Here is a 20,665-nt window from a genome sequence, read left to right on the forward strand (position 1 = left end):
TTTGACGCGTCACCTTTAAACGCGTGATGTTTTTGACGCGTGAACAATTTGAAGAACTTGAGGGAAATTGTTGGATTGTGAGGGAAATTGTTGGGTGTGGTGAGTGATGAGCATTTCTACTAAAATCCATCACTAGTGATGGAATAATGCTTGATAACATGGCGAAACTCGATTAGAAGTTGTGAGTGATTAGTGACGGATGGGTGATGGCCGCCCCTAACCCCTTTATTAGATTGTGTATATATACACATTATATACTAAGTTAAAACACAAAGTCGGCGGCAACAGCCACCGACATCACCCCTCAAATTACAGTTTTGTCAATATGATACCCTCAAATTACAATTTTGTCAATATGATATACTAAATTCAATACCACATAATATCAAGTATATCAGCCATCTCTTTTTGTTCCACGTAGCAAGCCACATGCAAATATATTATAAACTTTATATATCATTCATTGTATTATATACTATCTTAAAAGACAAAGTCGGTGGGTTTACCACCAGCTTTGCCTCCCCTTCTTCTTCCTCTGCACAAATATAACAAACCAAACTCTTACAAATATGCAACCTCCTCTCCTCAACCAAATCAAGAACACAACAATCTCTACAAATCTTCAAATATGCTTACAATTCAACAACAATCTCTACAAAAACATAACCCAACTCTACAATCCACCTTCGAACAAAACTACAAAAACATAAGCAACCTCCTCTCCTCAACCAGATCAAGAACACTCCGTGAGGGAATACAACTCCATGCTCAAATAATCAAACTAGGGCTCCAAACAATACCACTCATTTCCCACTATTTAATCAATTTCTACTCCAAAACCAAGCTCCCGATCGACTCACAACAAGTTTTTGAAGAAACCCATATCAAATCATCAACCACTTGGAGTTCTGTTATCTCATCTTTCGCCCAGAACGAACTCCCGGTTCTTGCGTTACAATATTTCAAAAAAAAAAAAATGATTGCTTTTGGTCTTCGTCCTGTTGATCATATAGTTCCCAGTGCTACTAAAGCACATCAGTTGCGATTCTTTCGAGTTGGTGTGTGCATTGTTATGCGGTGAAGATTGCTTACGATGCCGATGTGTTTGTTGCGAGTTAGGTGGTGGATGTGTATGCTAAATGTGGGAGGAATGGAGATGCGCGTAAGGTGTTTGATGAAATGCCTGTGAGGAATGTGGTGTCTTGGAATGGGATGATTTATGGGTATGCTCAGTTGTTTAAACAAGCTTTGTTTGAGAGATTTGAGGTTAATGATTTTACGTTTACGAGTGTTATTAGAGTTTGCGGTAACACAACGCTTCTCGGGTTGGGAAAACAGTTACACAGATTGTGTTTAAAATTGATCTTTGGTTCGTCTAGCTTTGTCGGGAGTTCTTTGATTTCTGCTACAATAAATATTATATGAATAATAAAGCTACCAAAAATGAGTATCGCAATGCGATATGTCGCTCGCCATTTTACAGGTTTCTAACATTCCAACTTTACTCCTATACCATATATATAATAAGTGTTTTTAACCTATTATTTGTTCAATAACTTTCGTTCACTAATTTGTTTTTTAAAGAACTTGCATTTTTACCTATACTTTGGTAATCTACGTTTTTGGCACATATACTTTATACCGACACCTCAACTTTTAAACTTTGCATTTTCATGTTTCGACGCAAATTTGGTAATGCGCTTCTCTGCTTTGTTGGTAATGTCATACATACTCATTGCTTTTCCGTTTATCTCTATATTTCTTATCTTCTCTGAGTTGTCCCCAGACAAAGAGGAAGAAGAACAGTAAAAGTGGCTGAATGGAGCACGGCGTATTGCGTCCCGCAGATAGGAGTCATATCGGACGACATATATCTCTTTCGAAATTCATAAGGTTCGGTCAACGAAGCTCTCTGTAAGTTTTTCTTCGATGTTTTCGGCCATGGATATCTTTTGCTATGAGTTTTGAATGATTACAAGGATCATTTGCTATAAATTTGTGTGCAATCGATGCAAGATTGATAGCTTTGAAGTTCGAATATAAGAATTTTTTAAGCCTAAAGTATCTGTATGACTTTTAATGTGAACCCTTTAAAGTTTGGCAGCCAAAGAATTGGCAAGCTATGAAATCTTTGTGTTACCGTATAAAGTATTGTGGTTATTGACATTTCTCCGGTTACCTTAGGCATTGTCCTGGTGCGCCTCGGTGTTTATTGTTGCCATGTATCTGCTGCCTTACTTATTTATGTTTTTACAGAGAGTGATTTGCTTCCTTTTGATGGGTTTTGTTTATGTTATGTTTTTCAATATACAAAAGTGGGTCAGTCATCTGCATACTATTGGGTGTTTGGCTTTAAAAGTAATATGTCTTCAGTTTATGGTATTTCTTTTAGTAGGATAACATTAATAATTGTTTAGTTTGTGCTATTTGCTCTGCATTTTCTACTCTTAAGAGTTTGTTATTAAGGGTAAACTAGCAATCTATTCATCTGTGTGACCTCCTTTAAGTTATCTTGAATTATTTGTCCAAAAATTAAATATGGGTTTCAAGATGCTGGTGTGGTGTAATGTTGTTTTAGTTGTTGATATGGTAAATCCTGGAACAAAAGTCATACTGATATTTTTTTAATACTCTACAACTATGTCAAATTTAATTTAATTGTATTTTGGTACTTTACTTTTGAAGGGTGGTCTTTGTCTAGCAACATCATATCAGGTATTTTGTAGTTTCAAGATGTGGTCAAACATACACACTTTTCCAGATACGGGTCACTGTTATCGTCACCACCAGATATCCACGCTTTGCGTTCACCGACTCCTCCCAACCTTCGACGGCATACATAGTCAGTGTTAGCAACAAGCGGGATTTTGGCATCAATAACAAAACTGGGATTGACTACAGAGCTAATTAACAAAGGCAATAACTTTTGTATTAAAAAAGAAAGAGACATAGACTAATGTTAAAAGAATATAAAGTATGTAAACTATAGTTTTTAATATAATGCAATCGACTCTACTTAATGAAGCCTAATGAACACGTAATACGTTGATCAGATGTTTGCGATGTACCTGTGCCGCGCCGCAATGCGCGCGGGTGTAATTCCTAGTACTAACTTAAAACACAAAGACAGCCATCGACATCACACCTCAAATTACAATTTTGTCCTTTAATATAACTCTCATTTTGGCTCCCTCGGTATTTTCCATTTTGACTCCCTCATTTTTTAACTAATTTATTTTCCTCCTAAAACTTACACAATAACAAATCTATCATCTAAATTTCGAACTTTTCACTTTTACTTCCTTGGTTTTTAATTTTTTTTTCTTTTTTTCCCTTTGTGTTTTTAGTTTATATCACGTTTACATGTTGCTATAAATTCGAAACGGGTAGTTGGTTCGTCACAATTTAATACATTTCGTTAATCGTACCGTATCTTTATACGTTTCTTTCGTGTGCTTAAACACGTTAATGTCACTGTGCCAACGCGCTTAACGAACGATAATGTGCCCTTAAATGTCACGCCACAACGCGCGAGCACCTTATTTTCATTCTTTAACTTAAAAAAATATTTCCTTACGTGCTTATTTTTATGGACATTTCGATACATATTCATGTATCGGCATTGGACGTAAACAGTATACATTTACGTTTCGACCTAAAGTTTTCCTAAAAATGAGTCGGGTCTAATATAATACGTTTTCATGCCTATTTTTATGTATGTTTTAAGTTGTTATAGGTTTTGATATAAACACTTTATTTTCTCACATGCTCATTTTTATATGTACATGTCAATATAAATTCATGTTAATGAACATGGTCAAATATAATACATTTTCGTGCTTATTTTTATGTACGTTTTTAGTTGGTTTATGATTTTACGTACGAGTCACTATGCGGGCGTATTGATGCCACTAAGTCTTAATGAAAATGTAAGAGTTATGTAGTAATTAGGTGGAACCCCACTAAATGAACCAACCCGGTTTGGATTTTGTTATTTGATTTAAATGCTTATGTAAGTTACATTGATTTATATCGGATACGTCAAAACACACGTTTTTATATGATTGACACATTACATAACGCTTGCACTAATCTATTTGATGTTTGTGATGTATCCGCGCCGCAACGCGCGTAGCCTTATTGTATATATCTATTAATTGATAACATCTTGATGAACAGTGGTCATTGGACTTTCTCTTTTCCTTTTTCTCTTTGTTATAACAATCTGAAGGGCTCAATTTAAATGTTCATTTTGATATAAGTAATCAGACATCTAATTTGGTACAATTCTTAATTTTCAATACATTCTCTTTTCCTCTTTTAAGTCTATGTTATATAAAATTATGAAAACATGATTAAAACATATTTACTTTTATTTACATTTCCATATATAAATTATATTCGTCTAGCATGATAAATAGTATATATTTAGGTTTTCTATGAATTCTATTCAAAATAAAGTACTTATAAATTATATTCGACTAGCATGAAAAATAGTATATATTTAGTTTTTCTTTGAATTCTATTCAAAATAGATTACTTTTTGAGTTGTAAGCTATAGCGAATGCCGATACCATACCAGATAATATCGATAACGGTGTTGATTTTATTGGAACCAGTATGGTTTTTTGTCTTTGTGTTTTTTTTTTTTTTTGATTGATTAAAAAGACGTATCGGTGTCCTTTTGGGCCCATGATGCCGTTATTTTTGGTAATTATACTAAATGTTGGTACAATAACAAACCGAGTAGCTACCGACCGAATTCTCGCCGCGTAGTGCAGAGCAGTCACACTAGTTACTAGTTAATTCATAAAAGTCAACGGAACAATATACGTTTCCAATTTTTAGATTTGACTAGGGGTATGCAGAATTCGTTTCGAATTCGAAAAATTCGAAATTCGTTTAAATTTGATTCGATTATGAAGAATTCGTTTCGATTATAAGAATACGAATTCGAATTCGATTCAATTCGAGTCAAGTAAATCGAATACGAATTTATAATTTCAAATTCGATTCGATTCGAAATTCGAATAAAAAATATACATTTTTATTTATTATTTTTATATATAATACATATATAACTTTTATTAAGCTATACTATAAATTATTTTCAAAATTTTTTTCCAAGTATTAAAATTACCAATTACCAAACCCACTACATGGCACATTACTAAAACCTAAGTAACAAATCTATCAATAGATTTTTAAGCGTAAAAATATTTACTTGTAATGTGGAGTGGTTATTCCCGACTTCTCGTTTTGAATTTTAGACTTGTGGTACTTTATTTAGAACTTCTTAAGATGATATCGTGCATTATGACTGCTTTAAAATTTATGTTTCATTTTGAAAGTTTTTTACATGTTTTTAAGAATCTAAATTAAATCGAATTTATTCGAATTCGATTCGAATTTTTAATCGAATACGAATTGGGTTTTTTATTCGAATACGAATTCGAATTCTGTAGGTTTTAATCGAATACGAATTCAAGGAAAAATAAAAATTATTCGAATAATTCGATTCGAATAATTCGAAAATTCGATATTCGATTCGATGAATACCCCTAGATTTGACGACAATAGTTTTTACCTTTTGCTTTTGGACATTTGATAACAATTACTACACGATTAAATTATTAGATTAGAAATAAAATTGTGAGCATAGTAGATGACTAGGTGATGACTATGGCTCCTGCTATATACACCTGTCTCAATCTTCAACTATTTAGAAATTTCTAAAGCCTATATATTATATGCTTTTGTATATATTACTTTTATTAATTTTCAGGGTTATTGGATTTTATCACCCCCAACTATCAGTTATTTGTTGCTGCCACACTCAACTATCACTTTGACGCCCGTCACCCCCAACTTAACACTTAGTATGTTCTGTCACCACGTCGTTAACTGAACACTAACTATTGATTAGGTTACTATACTTTTTGGGGTGTCATAGGGATCTTAGGACACCCCACAAAAGTATAGTAACATGGTGACATAACACACTAAGTGTTAAGTTGGGGGTGGGGGGCGTCAAAGTGATAGTTGGGGGTGGCAGCGGCCAATAGCCAATAGTTTTGGATGATAAAATCCAATAACCCTAATTTTCACAGCATATAAATGCATATATTTTTTAGTAATTGAGTTTTGTGCACTTTTGAGAGTTTAAACCATGTTTTTACTTTATCATGTTCAAAGAACCACATATAAGACAACATATGAGCAGTTTTCAAAGGGGGAGTTTCATGGAAGGTTGTGAAGTTGTGATTGAAAGGGAATGGTTGTCGTTTTTATATAAACACCACGCAACTCTCTAATATTCAAAGGGGAAGTTTCATGGAAGGTTGTGAACTTGTGATTGAAAGGGAATAGTTGTCGTTTTTATATAAACACCACACATCTCTCTACTATATTAAAAACTAGTGGTTTATCTATCACCTATGCTTTGGTTCAAAATGTAAATAAAGAAAAAAACAAACTACAAACGTGCCCATAAAAAACCACGGCATGATGGTACATTTGATAGTCACGTCACAATGGTGTTTTCTGAGATAAGTGTCGGTCGATTTAAAAAACCGAACACTTCAAGAAAACGTTTAAAGCAAACGGTCGGTGTAAAAACAAATTACGAAAAATCATGTCAAAACGTAGGTAAAATTATCATATCTCTTAAATCAGAAAATCGATGACATTTAAGCTTTTGGTCCTTTTCTTTGTTTTCAAATTGACCATGGTTTTTACACATTTGATTTTGCTTTTTGATGTGATGTTGAAGGGCTTTCTTCCACTGTTTACTCAAAAGCTTTCTACCATCTTTCACTCAAATTACAACAATCGGAATTCCAGAACACTTAAATCAAGAAATCATCCAATTTGACTAACTCTAGAACGAATTCCACAAATGGGCAAGGGTTTAGCATTTTACCTCTAGAATTTCAAATCATGTAGAGGGCTTTAAAGTTGCAGCTTGCCAGGACCTTTAATTTGTTGTTTAGATCAATTTTGCTTTGCGCGTTCCTATTAATTGATAGCCTAGGGTTTCTTCTTTTTTTTTTTAGAGTAAACTGCAATTTTACACCCTGAGGTTAGGGGTCATTGGCATCTCTACCCCCCCTAAGGAAATAATTGCAATTTTACCCCCCACTGTTTGACCTTATGTCGCACTTTTACCCCCCGGCGTCAAAATGGGTAACCAGACAACATAATAACCTGACGGTCAAAGGGTATAAATGTCATTTTGCTCTTATGTCAAGCTTATTTGATACACCACCCCCTATAAGAATCATACCACCGCATAATTACCCCCCAACCTTCCCACAATCGACCTTACCTTCTTCTCCGGCGATCCGTGTCTCTCCGGCGACGGCGACGACGACATCTCCTATTCCGATCATTCTGCTCCTCGTCCGATCATTCTTCTCCTCGTCGGATCACAATAACCACAGCCGCTAGCTTCATTCTCAGTGGAAATGCCGGTCTTTTGGATAATCCGCTATATCATCCGCCACACCAAAGGTATAATCGGCCAATGTTAGTTAATCAGTGTCAGATTTAGTCATTATTATGTTATAAAACAGGGTTTAGGGTCTGATTTGGTTCACTGTTGGTTTTTCTACAGTTGACCTGACGATGAGCTTATCAAGCTCATCTTTGGTGCTCCACCTGGTGGTCTCCGTGTTTGGGAGGCCTGTCCTCAACTTCCATCTACCACCGGAGAGTTGAGCGGATGGATGTTATTTAGCTTATGTGTAATATGTAGGTTAACTTAACTTAATCTAACCTTTTGTGTAATATGTAGGTTAAACTAACTTAACTTATTTAGCTTTTGTTGACATTATGTTTGATAAAAATTAGGAAGCACACTCATGTGCATTTGCAGGTTGTAGGCATAAGTTGAACAGAGTTTGGGCATAACACACACTGGTTGTAGGTTGGTCACAGTTTGGGCATAATCATGTGCTTAATCAGTGTGCTTAATCATGTGCATTTGCAGGGTGTGTTTAATCAGTGTGAATGCTTAATCAGTGTGCTTAATCATGTGCATTTGCAGGGTGTGCTTAATCAGTGTGAATGAAATAGCAGCACACTCATTATGTTTTGCAGCTTGTTTGATTGTATGCATTTGCAGCTTGTTTGATTGTATGCATTTGCAACTTGTTTACACTCAGCATACTCAACAGTGCCATAAGTTCACATTAGCAGCACACTTATGTGCTGCAAATTGTACCGGCCATAGAACACACCCTGGTTGATCATGTATACACTCATTATGTTGACCTGGTTGATGATGTATACACTTATGTGCTACAAATTGTGCAGCACACTCAACAGTGGCTTAATCAGATTCTGGATGTATACACTTATGTACTGCAATTATGATTCTGGATGTATACACACATTATGTTGACATTGCAGGTATGATTGTTTTGTTCCCACTGGTTGAACAGGTATTTGCTTGTTGGTTTGAACACCTTATAGAAATAACTGATTGCATATAAATGTAAAATTGTTAGAACAGGTTCAGAATTAGTAATTTACCAGTATTTGAGTCATTGCTTGTTAGGTTTCAGATTTTTTAACAGGTATGATTGTTACGTTTCAGATTACGTGTTCAAAGAACAGGTATTTGCTTGTTAGGTTTTAGATCAGAGAACAGGTATTTGATTTTGGCGGGAAGGGTTTTGTAAATTTCAGGGGGTAATGTTGTGTGTTAACATAAAGTACAGGGGGTAAGAGAAAAGGACAATTAGTAATTTACCCGTGGGGGGTAATTGTGCGACTTAACAGGAATGTTGGGGGGTAAAATGTAAGGGTAATATAGTCATTTCAACTTAGACTTAACAGTTCTGTTACCCATTTTGACGCCGGGGGGTAAAAGTGCGACATAAGGTCAAACAGTGGAGGGTAAAATTGCAATTATTTCCTTAGGGGGGTAGACATGCCAATGACCCATAACCTCAGGGTGTAAAATTACACTTTACTCTTTTTTTTTTAATTGTCTTTTGGGGCTTTTAGTTGCTTCTTATCTACAAATTGATCTGTCAGTTTTGAGTTGTACTTTAAATAAACTTAATGTATGAATGGTTGGTTTTATTTGAATAAACGGTGATTAGATCCTTTTAAAGGCATTGTTTATTAATTTGCTGATGGGTAAACTTTTTTTATATGCTTTCTTTTTCTTTAGACCCCATCTTCAAGCCAAAATTCTTTTATTTACATCTTTGTATGGATTTGAACCCAAGACTTTCACACTAAGAGGCAAGAGCCTCTACCAACTGAGCTAGCTCCAGTTGGCTGCTAAAACTATACTATATATATCTGCCTTTTATCGGTTCAAGTTTTTGGTTAACGTTTTAAAAGTGGTGTATAACATATTGGTTCACGATGCTCATATTTTGCTTTTATATGTCCAAAGTTGCATTTTAAGTTGCAACCTTTTCTTGTTCATTGATTGACAAAATTTAAAAAAATGGTCATGCCAAAACTGTATATATTGGCTTCTTATCGATTCAAAATGTTTATAATTTGTTTCTGGTTGACGTTTTTAAAAGTGGTAACACTTTTGTTCATGATGCTTATAATACAATTCTAAACGGCAAAATAAAAAAAAAATTTTGCTTTCGTTTGTCCGAAGTTGCATGTCAGGTTGCAACTTTTGGCTATGTGATCTTGATTTCGTAACATCTTTGGAATATTACATTAACTTTTGTTTAATTAGGATGGATTGAGAATAATACTCTTTTATAGTGAAACAGGAGTTTTTCTTTAAAAAAAGAAAGACCACCTTGGTTTATAGATATTGCAAAACGCAAAACTGCTTATAGTAAATTGCCATCATACACAATCATTGTTGGATTTGCTACTTATAATCCCACGAAATGTACTTTTGAGTTATTCATAGTCTTTGTTTCAACGAATACCGCTAGACATTTATTAATCCATTTGAGGTTTGTGATGTACCTGCGCTGTAATGCGCGCGGGCGTTATTACTAGTTAGTAACTAAAAACTGAAAAAATCACTATTTATTAGCACCCTTATTTGTTATTATTATAAGATAATATAATAATAATATATCTATATCTATATACTATATATAAGCATTTCCCATGTACAAATTTGTAATTTCCTTCACAAATTTTAAGACGTCATATCAAAGGTCAAGCTTATTTCCCCAGTTTTCATACCCTACTCCCAATTTTGCCCCCATTCATTGCCATCCCAATTATTTCTTCGAACAAACCTGTGTAATTGAAGACCGAATGTAACTGTGGGAACAATTAATCATGAAATAAATACGATATTGAATGTTTCACATTCGTCGCTTCAGTATACCCTATCCCTTCGATTTATCGGCGATTGAACCCCTTATGTGTTTCAATTTAATCCCATTTTCATGTGTTCTACCCTTCGTCCTTCAAGCAATTGGTAATTGGAAGCGAGATCGATTTACAAGCAGGCCCTAGGGAAGAAATTCAGTAAAAGTGAGTTCTAGGTTTTGGTTAATTTGCTGTTGTGATTCGATATGTAGAAGCATTTGCTAGGTATTTTGTTTTATTACTTATTGTTTTTGAATTGCAATCTGGTCGATTCTTTACTTTTTTGGTGGTAACCGTTCCTCAGATGCAAGTCAAAGGAGTGCAAACTTGAAGTTCTTTTGTTTTCTTCTTGGTGTCTGACAATGAAATTGTTTCTGGGTTACAATTTTGATGTCTCGCAGATTTAAAGATTACAAACACTCTTTAATTTGATAACTTGGTATGTGTATGTTGTATTTTTTTTATTGTGTGTGAAGGGACACATGTGAAGGCTATGGCAGGCGAGCATCCAAATGATCGCAATGACATAGGTTAAATATCTTTTTTATTGTTTTATTTGTAATATAAGTGTTTATGAATGTATTGAATACTTATTTGGCGTCGCACACTAGAATTTACTCTATGATGACAATGAAACTAATAAGACTTATTAACATCAAATCTTGTTAAGTGAGATTCAAAGATCAAATTCAAAAACCAAAGTTATATTTCTCTAGGATTAACTCTTTGATTATTTTTCGGTTATTAGAGTTGCAGCCCAGTCAGAATCATCTTGGTGGTGTCATAAGAATATTAATGGTCACACATGACAGGGAAAATAAGAGACGCCACTGAATAAGGAATATATGCAGATACAGGTAAAACTTAACCAAGTAAATATATGCTATGTTTGATTACCTATTCAATGTTCGTTAACGCTTACTTTTTACTTTGTTTTAGTGGAGGCATATGTGAAATTTGTCAATCACTTGGTTAACCAGCCCTTCTTGATCTGCTTGTTCAACCTAACTCATACGAGGATACGGAAATCGAAGATTTGAGGCCTTCAAGGAAGAAAGGTATGTATTGTAAGGCATTATTTTATAAATGCCCAAAGTTACAATAATGCTATTGATGGTTGTATTGTATCTACTTTAATCACATTTTTGCAATATATTTTTCTGGTCTAGCATAAGCCCATGTCAGAGATTACATCTGGAATATGATGTGGAATATACCATCAGGCTAAACTTCATGTTAACGTTATAAACATTTTGAACCGTATGTTGGAAGGGAGAGTATTGGTGATGAAATAATAATATTTGGGCGTGGAAATATGAATATATCTTTTGATAGAGATGTAGTTGTTGTGGAAATATGTAGTTGCTGATAAGTCATTTGGAAGATAGAAGCAAGTACAATAAATAAAGAATAATCGCGTGCGGAATATTGAAACAAGTACAATGTATTATAGGGGGGTGTGCAAGAGCTGCGGGAAGTTCGGGTGGGGAGGTTGTGGCGAGCATGTGAAGTTGGTGTATGGGGGTATAGAAAAGGGTAAGCATTGTATGTGTCGGTCGTGGCCTGGGGTTGCAGTTTCTGAGACGGCTTCGTCTACTGCATCTGTTGCGGCAGCTACTGCTACATCTACTGCAGGTAATCATCGTTCTTTTTTTAGAAGTAAACAACACCACTGGTCAAGTGTCGTTCGTGAATCGTTTCCAAAATTTTAAGCTTTGAACTTTTGATGATCATAACAAAAGTTTTGTACTTGTATATTGGCAGGATAGATTGATGGTTATGAAAAGTGGATAAAAATGAATTATAACGTTGGAAGACAATGTGTTTCGTGCTGTTGGTATATCATTTTTGTTTTGTGAAATGTAATATAACATTTAATCAAATAAAACTTTCGGTATGAATATGTAACCGGAGATGTATAATATATGCTAATATTGTTTCGCTTATGACGTTTTAAACGTATTTTAAGCTTGATACAAGATGCGTTTTAATAAGATTTAAGTGGGATAAGCTACTATAATTTCGCATAACTCGTGATGTGAAACATAGCAATCAACACATCTGAACAAAACATAGCAATAAGCAAGAACTCTACACCAGAGTTCCAAAAAAACAAAAACAAACTGATGACCCGTTTGACCTAAACTCTTGACGAAATTGAGGGCCCGTTTGAAGTATCTCAAGATGGCACCATCAAGTTCGACAAAAAAGACGGGATCGATTACGCTGCAGTGACCGTTCGCTTCCGGCAGCGTAAGTGTTGGCTGGAAGTGTTATGGAGTTTGGCTTCCAGGTTTGTTTTTGTCGTCCGAGTATATGCTGCTGCCTGGGTTTTTGTTGCTGTCAGGGGTCCGAGTTATTGCTGCTGTCCGAGCCAAAAGTTTTTTTCATTTGTATGCCGATATGTTTGGGCTATGGTTTTCTGCTTTGAGCCGGGGTAGTTTTTTCCGCCTTCCAACTTGATCCGGGTCTGAGAAAAGCCCATCAGGTGGGGAGGTTATTTTGGCGCTGGTTATTTTGGTGGGGACAAGACTCATAATATTGACACAAAGATAAAGGTAAGTTTATTTCATTTGTGGTTCTGTTTTGACATATTATTATATATCTAATGCTTTTATTTGTTGTAATTTATAGGAAAATGATATTGTGGAGACTATTAAGTTTAGTGCGGAGTTCATTTCTTACATTCTATCTTGTACCACATCTTCATTTTTGACAGTCTCCTTATTTGGTTTAATATTTATATACATAATGAATGCAATGTAAAATATATCATATTAGCTAAAGTATTAATTTCATAACTTGGAATGGTGGTATGTCTTCTAGAATATTTTTATTGAAAAGCTTTAGTTAGTTACACTTAGATTATTGTTGGTTTTTTAGATCCAAACAATTTGAATGGCTTCATAAAAGCATGTGACAATCTGATTAGTCTCTCTCCTATAGGCATTGAAAACTTACCTCGTTGCAATGCATGGGTGCGTGCTTTTATATACATACATACATACATACATACATACATACATACATACATACATACATACATACATACATACATACATACATACATACATACATACATACATACATACATACATACATACATACATACATACATACATACATACATACATACATACATACATACATACATACATACATACATACATACATACATACATACATACATACATACATACATACACACACACACACATACACACACACAGACATACATACATACATATGATTTTCTTTTATTGTTTTAAGGCTTACGCTATCATCCCTTATACTGTCGTCACCGCTGCAACGTGCGGGTTTCCCACTAGTTAAATTTGATAGATAACCATCAAACATGGCGATACTGTTTTGATCTTTACTCTAGAATGGTTAATAGTCTTTTGATAATATTAGTCATAGTTTAAAAGTAGGAGAAAATCATAGAATAGTTATTTTCTCGATGTGATATATTATTACTCATGTTTTAAATTTCTTAACTCAATTTTATACATTTTCAATAGTTTATAATTGTGTTAATGTTCATACTTTCTCACCGTTTGCTAAGTTAACTTCAAAATATTGCTTTCATCTTGTTCGCGTAAATTTTTTAATCCAAAAGTATGTCTCCTGGTTTAATGTATAGATTTTATATAGAAATATAAAAGAACATAAATATAAAATATGTAAAAACAAATTTATATTCTTATATAACATATTATATTAACTACGTGAAAAACTTTTATAAAAATAGCATTAGTGACAAGAATTTGCAAACCAATGTTCTATATATATAGAACTGTACTGCTTTACCTAACATTTAACAAAAATGTTCTTCATACAATCGTATAAGGAAGCTTTTTTATTAGGAAATCACATCAATTACTGATTCGTTTATTGATTATTATTTTAATTCTGTTAAAAATGTAGTGATTACAACTTTTTGAACAAAATAGGGATGACAATGGGTTGGGTTTGGGACGGGTTTAGGTAATCCCAACCCTAAACCCGATTAGATATGTTTGTTCTAAACTCGTCCCAAAATCCGTTGGGTTTCTAACGGGTAAATGCCCATTGGGTATCGGGTATACCCGTAGGTTTCGGGTAACCCATTAGTTTTAAAAAGTTTACCGGTTGGGTATACCCGACCCAAAACTGTTACATTTAGTATTATCACTAAAGAAATATATCAAATAACTATAATGTATACGAGATAAAATAACTATGTGTATAGAAAAAAACGATGTATTATATATTTACATATTTGAAAATATAAAAGAAATTATATCGGGTATACAATCGGATAAACGGGTTTACTTTATCGGGTAATTGGGTCGGGTAAACGGGTATATCACCAAATCCCAAACCCATCCCAAACCCACGTAAAAAAATAAAAACTAGTCCCAAACCCCATTAACTGACCCCAAACCCGTCCCAGATGTGTCGGGTTTCGGGTTTACCCATCGGGTTCGGGTTCGATTGCCATCCCTAAAAGTGAGCATATTTTAACATATCTTGACATGAGATGCAATTACATCAAATAACTAACGCTATTGGGTGTGGAGGAGGGTAGTCCTAAAAGGATAATCCTTCACGTAGGCGTCCACGTAAGCGGGTGTGGGGGTGAGCCTAAAGGGATGAGCCTCAATATGTGTGTGTGTATATATATGTGTGTGTGGTATAAAGAAGAAAGAGGAGCGTCGCAGGCGGCAGGAGGTAGAAGTTGGTGACGTGTCGACCTGAAACGCCCTTAATTCACATTCGAATATAAAATTAATGACGTATTAAATTTAACAAAAATTGGGCATGACCCGTTCGTACTATAAGTGATTCCCTGCTTTTAACAATCATCATTCAAATACTAAATTCTACGACACGTTTCAAAAGACATAAAAATTGTAACCATTACATCATAATAAATTAAAACATCCATTAACCAAAAGACACTATCACCCTTTAGAACTTGACGAGCGGAAGCGATTAAACGACGCGATGTGTGTTCGTTCCTCTGGTCCAAGATTTGCTCCAAAGGACTACTTACCTACATCATTCTTATCAAGTCAACTAGATATGCAAAACAATAATCTAACATATTCTTTTTTATCTCAACAATTATCATTCTTTTGTTTTTAATCATACATACTTTTCCATCTAACGGGTCTTTATGATCAAACCAAGTTCACACACTAAGACTTGATCTAAGACCCGTCTAACTTTATAACATCCTGCATTAATTTGACCCGTTCACATGGTTCGACTACATGACATTCCAACATACATTCCATTAGTACGACTCGTTCATACGGTTCGACTACATAACATTCTAACATACATTCTATTAGTACGACCCGTTCATACGGTTCGACTACATAACATTCCAACATACATTTCATTAGTACAACCCGTTCATACGGTTCGACTACATAACATTCCAACATACATTCCATTAGTACGACCCGCCCATACGGAATGATCATACCAACATACCATCAATATCCCAAAACAACATCAATACACAATCAAACGTTAATATCTGTATTTCCTACTAGTTGAGTAAGTATTAAACTTACCTTTGTCTTGTCTTGTTTGCGTCCCAGTTGACTCGAGCCGCCTTCGTTAAATCCTACAATTCCCAACCAACATTCTTAAATGATAATTCTTAATTTATGTCATTTTTATTCATCCATTTTATATACTACACATTTTTGCAAAGCATTATGTATGCATAACTATTTCATCACTATTTAGACATTTCATCGAACACATAGCGTGCGTACAAGATTTCCAGCCATGGGTACAAGCAATTAAAACATACTTTTTCCCAATTTATATCAAGAACCATTATAACCAACAAAATCGCTTTACCATTGCATCTGCATCATGATTAATTACTAAAATCTACCATTTATCATACTATACATTAACCTAAACTAAGTTCTTGACAATTTCAAGTTCCATTATCATATCATCATGTTCATTTAAATGGGTTTCATCCCAAATCATCATTATAGACAATTTCAAGCATAATTTACATTCCTAATTGTTCATATCGTCTAACATACATGTTTAATTCCACACATAATCACAACTTCCACAACCCACTTTATCAAACTTTACCAAAAACATAAAATTAAACTTACTTGATATCAAATTCACTTAGGGGATGAACATTCCTAACTCATGCATTTAGAATTCAGCTTTGAACCTTCTCAATTTGGTCAATTTGTTGTATTTTTGGATGAAGGGTTTCTCCCCTGCCCCTTTCTCTCGATCGCACACACACCCACATTAACATACTGACAAAAAATTTTGTTAAGTGTTTTAATTCCAAAATTTTCATTTCCACCCCCTCATTCTTTTAGAACATGCAACTTTCCTCACATTTACATACTAACCTAATTAACTTTCATGTATGCATAAGATTTAGATTTACTAAAACTTATAACACTTTAAAAAAAGGTAAAAATCTATATTTACCATTTCTTATCATCAAAACCTTACAATTAAAATTCTATATTATGACATACGAAATTTGGGGTGTTACACGACATGGAGGGGGCCAGTGTGGACGTTGCTCGCCGGCCCTGGGACGAGCCTCACACCTCGTAGTCTAAGACAACGTTGCATTCGTACAACTTGAAGCGACGCCCCATTTGCTATTTTACACAAGTGGCACTCGTGTCAGTAGTTTTATACTTTGTTGTCAAAGCTCGCCCGGGCACGCGCTCCTATATCCACTTTTCAGGCATTGTCCAATTTGATGCTTCGCTTCAAAAGCCCCACTTACAGACTCTCAGGGGCATTTTCAGGCCAAGTTTCAATAAAATTCCGACGTTCAAAAATCGTTAGAAGATGTTTGAAACAATTATAAGAACCCTAAATAAGCCTGAAAACAGCCTAAAACTAGGCCAAAGAAGAGTTAACGGAGTTGCATTGGGTATAAGAAGAGTAAACAGGGTTATGGTAAGTGATGTGCACAAAATGCAACATATAAATTTCATCAATAATGGCTTAAAACTAACCCTTTTTAGTACTAATGTTGGAAAAAGTGTGCTTTTGTCTTCCTTTTGCATTTTCAGGATTAAATGAGCTCAAAATAACAAAAGAAGCAAAAAGACAGCAAAATCCAACATAATTACAAGAAAAGGAACAAAAGTGATATGCCGACCCTCCCAACAGCATCTTCCCAAGCAAAACAAAGAAATCAGAAGACTGAACACGCCCCGTGCTCAGCGAGCACGGGGCCGTGCCCAAGAAGCAGCAGAAAAGACAAACCTATAGAAGCTTCTACTGCTCACCACAGGGTCGTGCCCAGTGGACACGGGGGCGTGGTCAGAATGTTGCAGGCGCATTTATTGTAATTGCGAATTACAATTAATGAAGAGAGAGAGTGTCAGACGGACACGGGGCCGTGCCCAAGCTTCTGTTCAGCCTATAAATAGGAGTGCTTGGAGCCATTTCAACTCATCCCTTGGCACACCACCTCTCTGACACTTCACCCACCACCCACCACCATCACAACACCATCATCCATTGTCCATCATAGAGTGTGTGAGTCGTCTCGGGATCTAAGATTGATCGTAAGAGTTCTTGACAATCAAAGGCCATGTTTGCCTAAGTCTCTTACATCACTTGGTGAAGACAAGTGTTTAGTGTAATACTTTTTATTTTTAATCTTTTGCACTTTTTAATTGGTTTTGTATTAATGACTTTAATTACTAGTTTCTTATGTTGAAGGTGATTCTTCCTTATCGTTTGTCCGTGGTGTCTAGATTTTATTTTACTATCTATATAAAATAAAAGATTTTCACCATTCATATCTCCACGGTCTATATGGAGGTATGTTGGCTACCTGGTCGGGGGTTAAGGGAACGGTTTGGTAAGAGTCTTGCCATTGTTCAGTATATAGATCCTGCAAAGGACCTGGGTCAAATTTAGTAGGACCTCCTTCAATACCCAAAGGTATTGGATGGCGGGGGTCCAAACTCTTTGATCCCCTCATAAGTTAAACTACTATTAAAACTTTAACCCAGCTACTTAGGACTGTATCCCTGCTGACTCAGACTACTTAGCTGAGGGTAACGTCACCTTCAAAAGAGGGGCCTACCACATTATGCATTAATAACTTAATTAATTATCTTTCAATAATCCGACCCTTTAGGATTGTATCCTTGCTGACTCAAACTACTGGGTTGAGGGTAACGTCACCTTCAAAAGAGGGGCCTACTACAATAACTGAGATAATCTCTTAAACAAGTGCAAAAGTGCGAAAATATTCAAAGGTTATACTAACACACGAGTCGGATCCAAGTGATTCATCTTGTCTATATGTTTTTATTTTCTTTTTCAGCATTTTAGTTAGTTTTATTTTCTTAGTTTAAAATCTTTTTCTAACATTTTGATTTGATTAGACGTTGAGGATAAACCGGTACTAAAAGCTCTTGTGTCCTTGGACGACCTCGGTATCTTACCAACACTATACTACGTCCACGATGGGTGCACTTGCCCATATGTGTGTTTAGTGTTAGTAAATATCGTGTTTTATAAATTTAAAACTTGGCTAAAAAGTGTAAAAGGGCTTAAAATATATACCTAAAATATAACACACTTCGCACACATCTGTAAGCGATGAGTCTCTCCCCTGCGTCTTGTACTTCTTGCAATTCTTCGTAAGGGTTGGTACTGCTCCCACTGACCTTAAAATCCTACAGGAACGCGACACACTTGGTTTCTACAATACGAGTGACGTGGGAAGGACAATAGAAACGATAACCCTTTAAGTGATCAGGATACCTGATAAAGAAACAAGTAACCGTTTTAGGGTCATGTTTTCTTAGGAAAGGATTGTAAAGTTTTGCTTCAGCAATGCAGCCCCATACTTTCATATATCTAAGACGTAGTTTCCTCCCTGACTAAAGTTCATAAGGTGTTTTAGGGACAAACTTAGAAGGAACTCTATTATGTATATGAAAAGCCGCTTTTAATGCTTCAGTCCAGAGGAATAATGGTATATCAGTGTTGGCTAACATATTGCGCACCATGTTCATTAGGGTAAAGTTTCTACGTTCAGCGACACCATCCTACAGAGGTGTACCCGGCATGGTGTATTGGTTCACGATCCCCTGAGCCTTACATAACTCAGAAAATGGACTAGGAGCTTCACCCACGTCAATATGTCTTCCAAAATATTCATCGGCTCTATCTAATCTCACAACTTTACTTTGATGATCCAGTTGTTTTTCAACTTCAGCTTTATAATCTTTAAAAGTTGTAATTTCATATTTTTTCCTTAATGTACATGTAATGGGAAAAATCGTCAATGAAAGTGATAAATGAAGTATGTCCAGTTATGCCAGCGATGGGGTAAGGACCACTAATGTGAGTATGAATGAGTTCTAACAAATTAGATCTCCTAGTGGAACCTTTCTTATTCACTGATGTCATTTTACCTTTAAGGCATTTGACACATTTTGCAAAGTCATTGAAATCGAGAGGTGGTAAGACTTCATCCTTTACGAGTCGAGTTAATCGTTCTCTTGAGATGTGGCCTAAACGTTAATGCTACAACATGGATGAAGTCTCTAAGTCTCGTGTCTGCTTCATCTTTGTGATTGATTAATCAATATTATATAAGAACAAAGATTTGGAAAACCCATCATCTAGTTCTAATCTATAGAGACCACCATCCAAAATGGCAGTACCATAAACAACAAAATTATAAAGAATAGAGAGTTTGTGATGACCATGAGAAACAACAAAACCGTATATGTCTAACTTTGGTCCTGATACAAGGTTCCGAGTAACCTCAGAAACATAGAAGGTATCATAAAGTTTAATTCATAAACCAACTTTCATAAATAATTGTAATGTTTCCACAACCTTTACTTCTAGTTCCCTATCATTCCCCATTTTTATTGTTCTTTGGTTTCTTCCCAACCTCCGAATTGTAAGGAATCCCTGAGTAGATTTGGTCACATGAACAATAGAACTAGAATTAAACCACCAAGAAGTAGCAGGAACATTTAAATTATAGGACTCAAGTATCTTGAAAAGATTATTACCTTTCTTAGCCAACCACTCCTTAAAGTCAGGGCATTCCTTCTGCTTATGTCCTGTCTTTTTGCAGAACTTACAATATGGTTTGCCTAAGGAGTTCCTAGAGCTGGAAGGTGCACTTGGATTAGACTTTTGGACTTTAGAAACTTCCTTCCTTGAATTATTGATCTTCCTCTTCTTGGAGTTGGAGGCAATAAAGTAAGCAACATCGACAGTTCTGTCCATCTTCATACGCTCTTCCTCCTGCACGCACATGGCAATCAATTCACTCATTGTGCATTTGTGGTTCTGAGTGTTG

The 20,665-nt window shown here is 35.3% G+C and overlaps 3 long non-coding RNA genes across 6 annotated transcripts; 2 read left to right on the forward strand and 1 right to left on the reverse strand.

The window, feature by feature from the left end:
• Positions 1-488: 488 nt before the first annotated feature.
• Positions 489-3,045, forward strand: LOC110940626. The gene is made up of 3 exons (XR_002593360.2): positions 489-1,483; positions 1,787-1,914; positions 2,686-3,045. It is a non-coding gene; the product is annotated as an uncharacterized LOC110940626 (long non-coding RNA).
• A 7,090-nt stretch (positions 3,046-10,135) lies between these two features.
• LOC110938858 lies at positions 10,136-12,809 on the forward strand. Of its 4 annotated transcripts, XR_004893204.1 has the most exons (6): positions 10,136-10,479; positions 10,791-10,844; positions 11,063-11,171; positions 11,254-11,372; positions 11,484-11,949; positions 12,079-12,806. It is a non-coding gene; the product is annotated as an uncharacterized LOC110938858 (long non-coding RNA). The 4 variants fall into 4 exon arrangements; XR_004893206.1 differs by having other exon boundaries at positions 10,136-10,844; positions 11,768-11,949; positions 12,079-12,809; XR_004893205.1 differs by having other exon boundaries at positions 10,136-10,844; positions 12,084-12,808.
• Positions 12,810-15,154: 2,345 nt separating this feature from the next.
• On the reverse strand, positions 15,155-16,582 carry LOC110938857. Its single transcript, XR_002591756.2, has 3 exons — positions 16,452-16,582; positions 15,882-15,934; positions 15,155-15,352 (listed from the first exon to the last, which is right to left on the reverse strand). It is a non-coding gene; the product is annotated as an uncharacterized LOC110938857 (long non-coding RNA).
• Positions 16,583-20,665: the final 4,083 nt, after the last annotated feature.

The sequence above is a fragment of the Helianthus annuus genome, chromosome 5, assembly GCF_002127325.2.
Source record: "Helianthus annuus cultivar XRQ/B chromosome 5, HanXRQr2.0-SUNRISE, whole genome shotgun sequence".
NCBI lineage: Eukaryota > Viridiplantae > Streptophyta > Magnoliopsida > Asterales > Asteraceae > Helianthus > Helianthus annuus.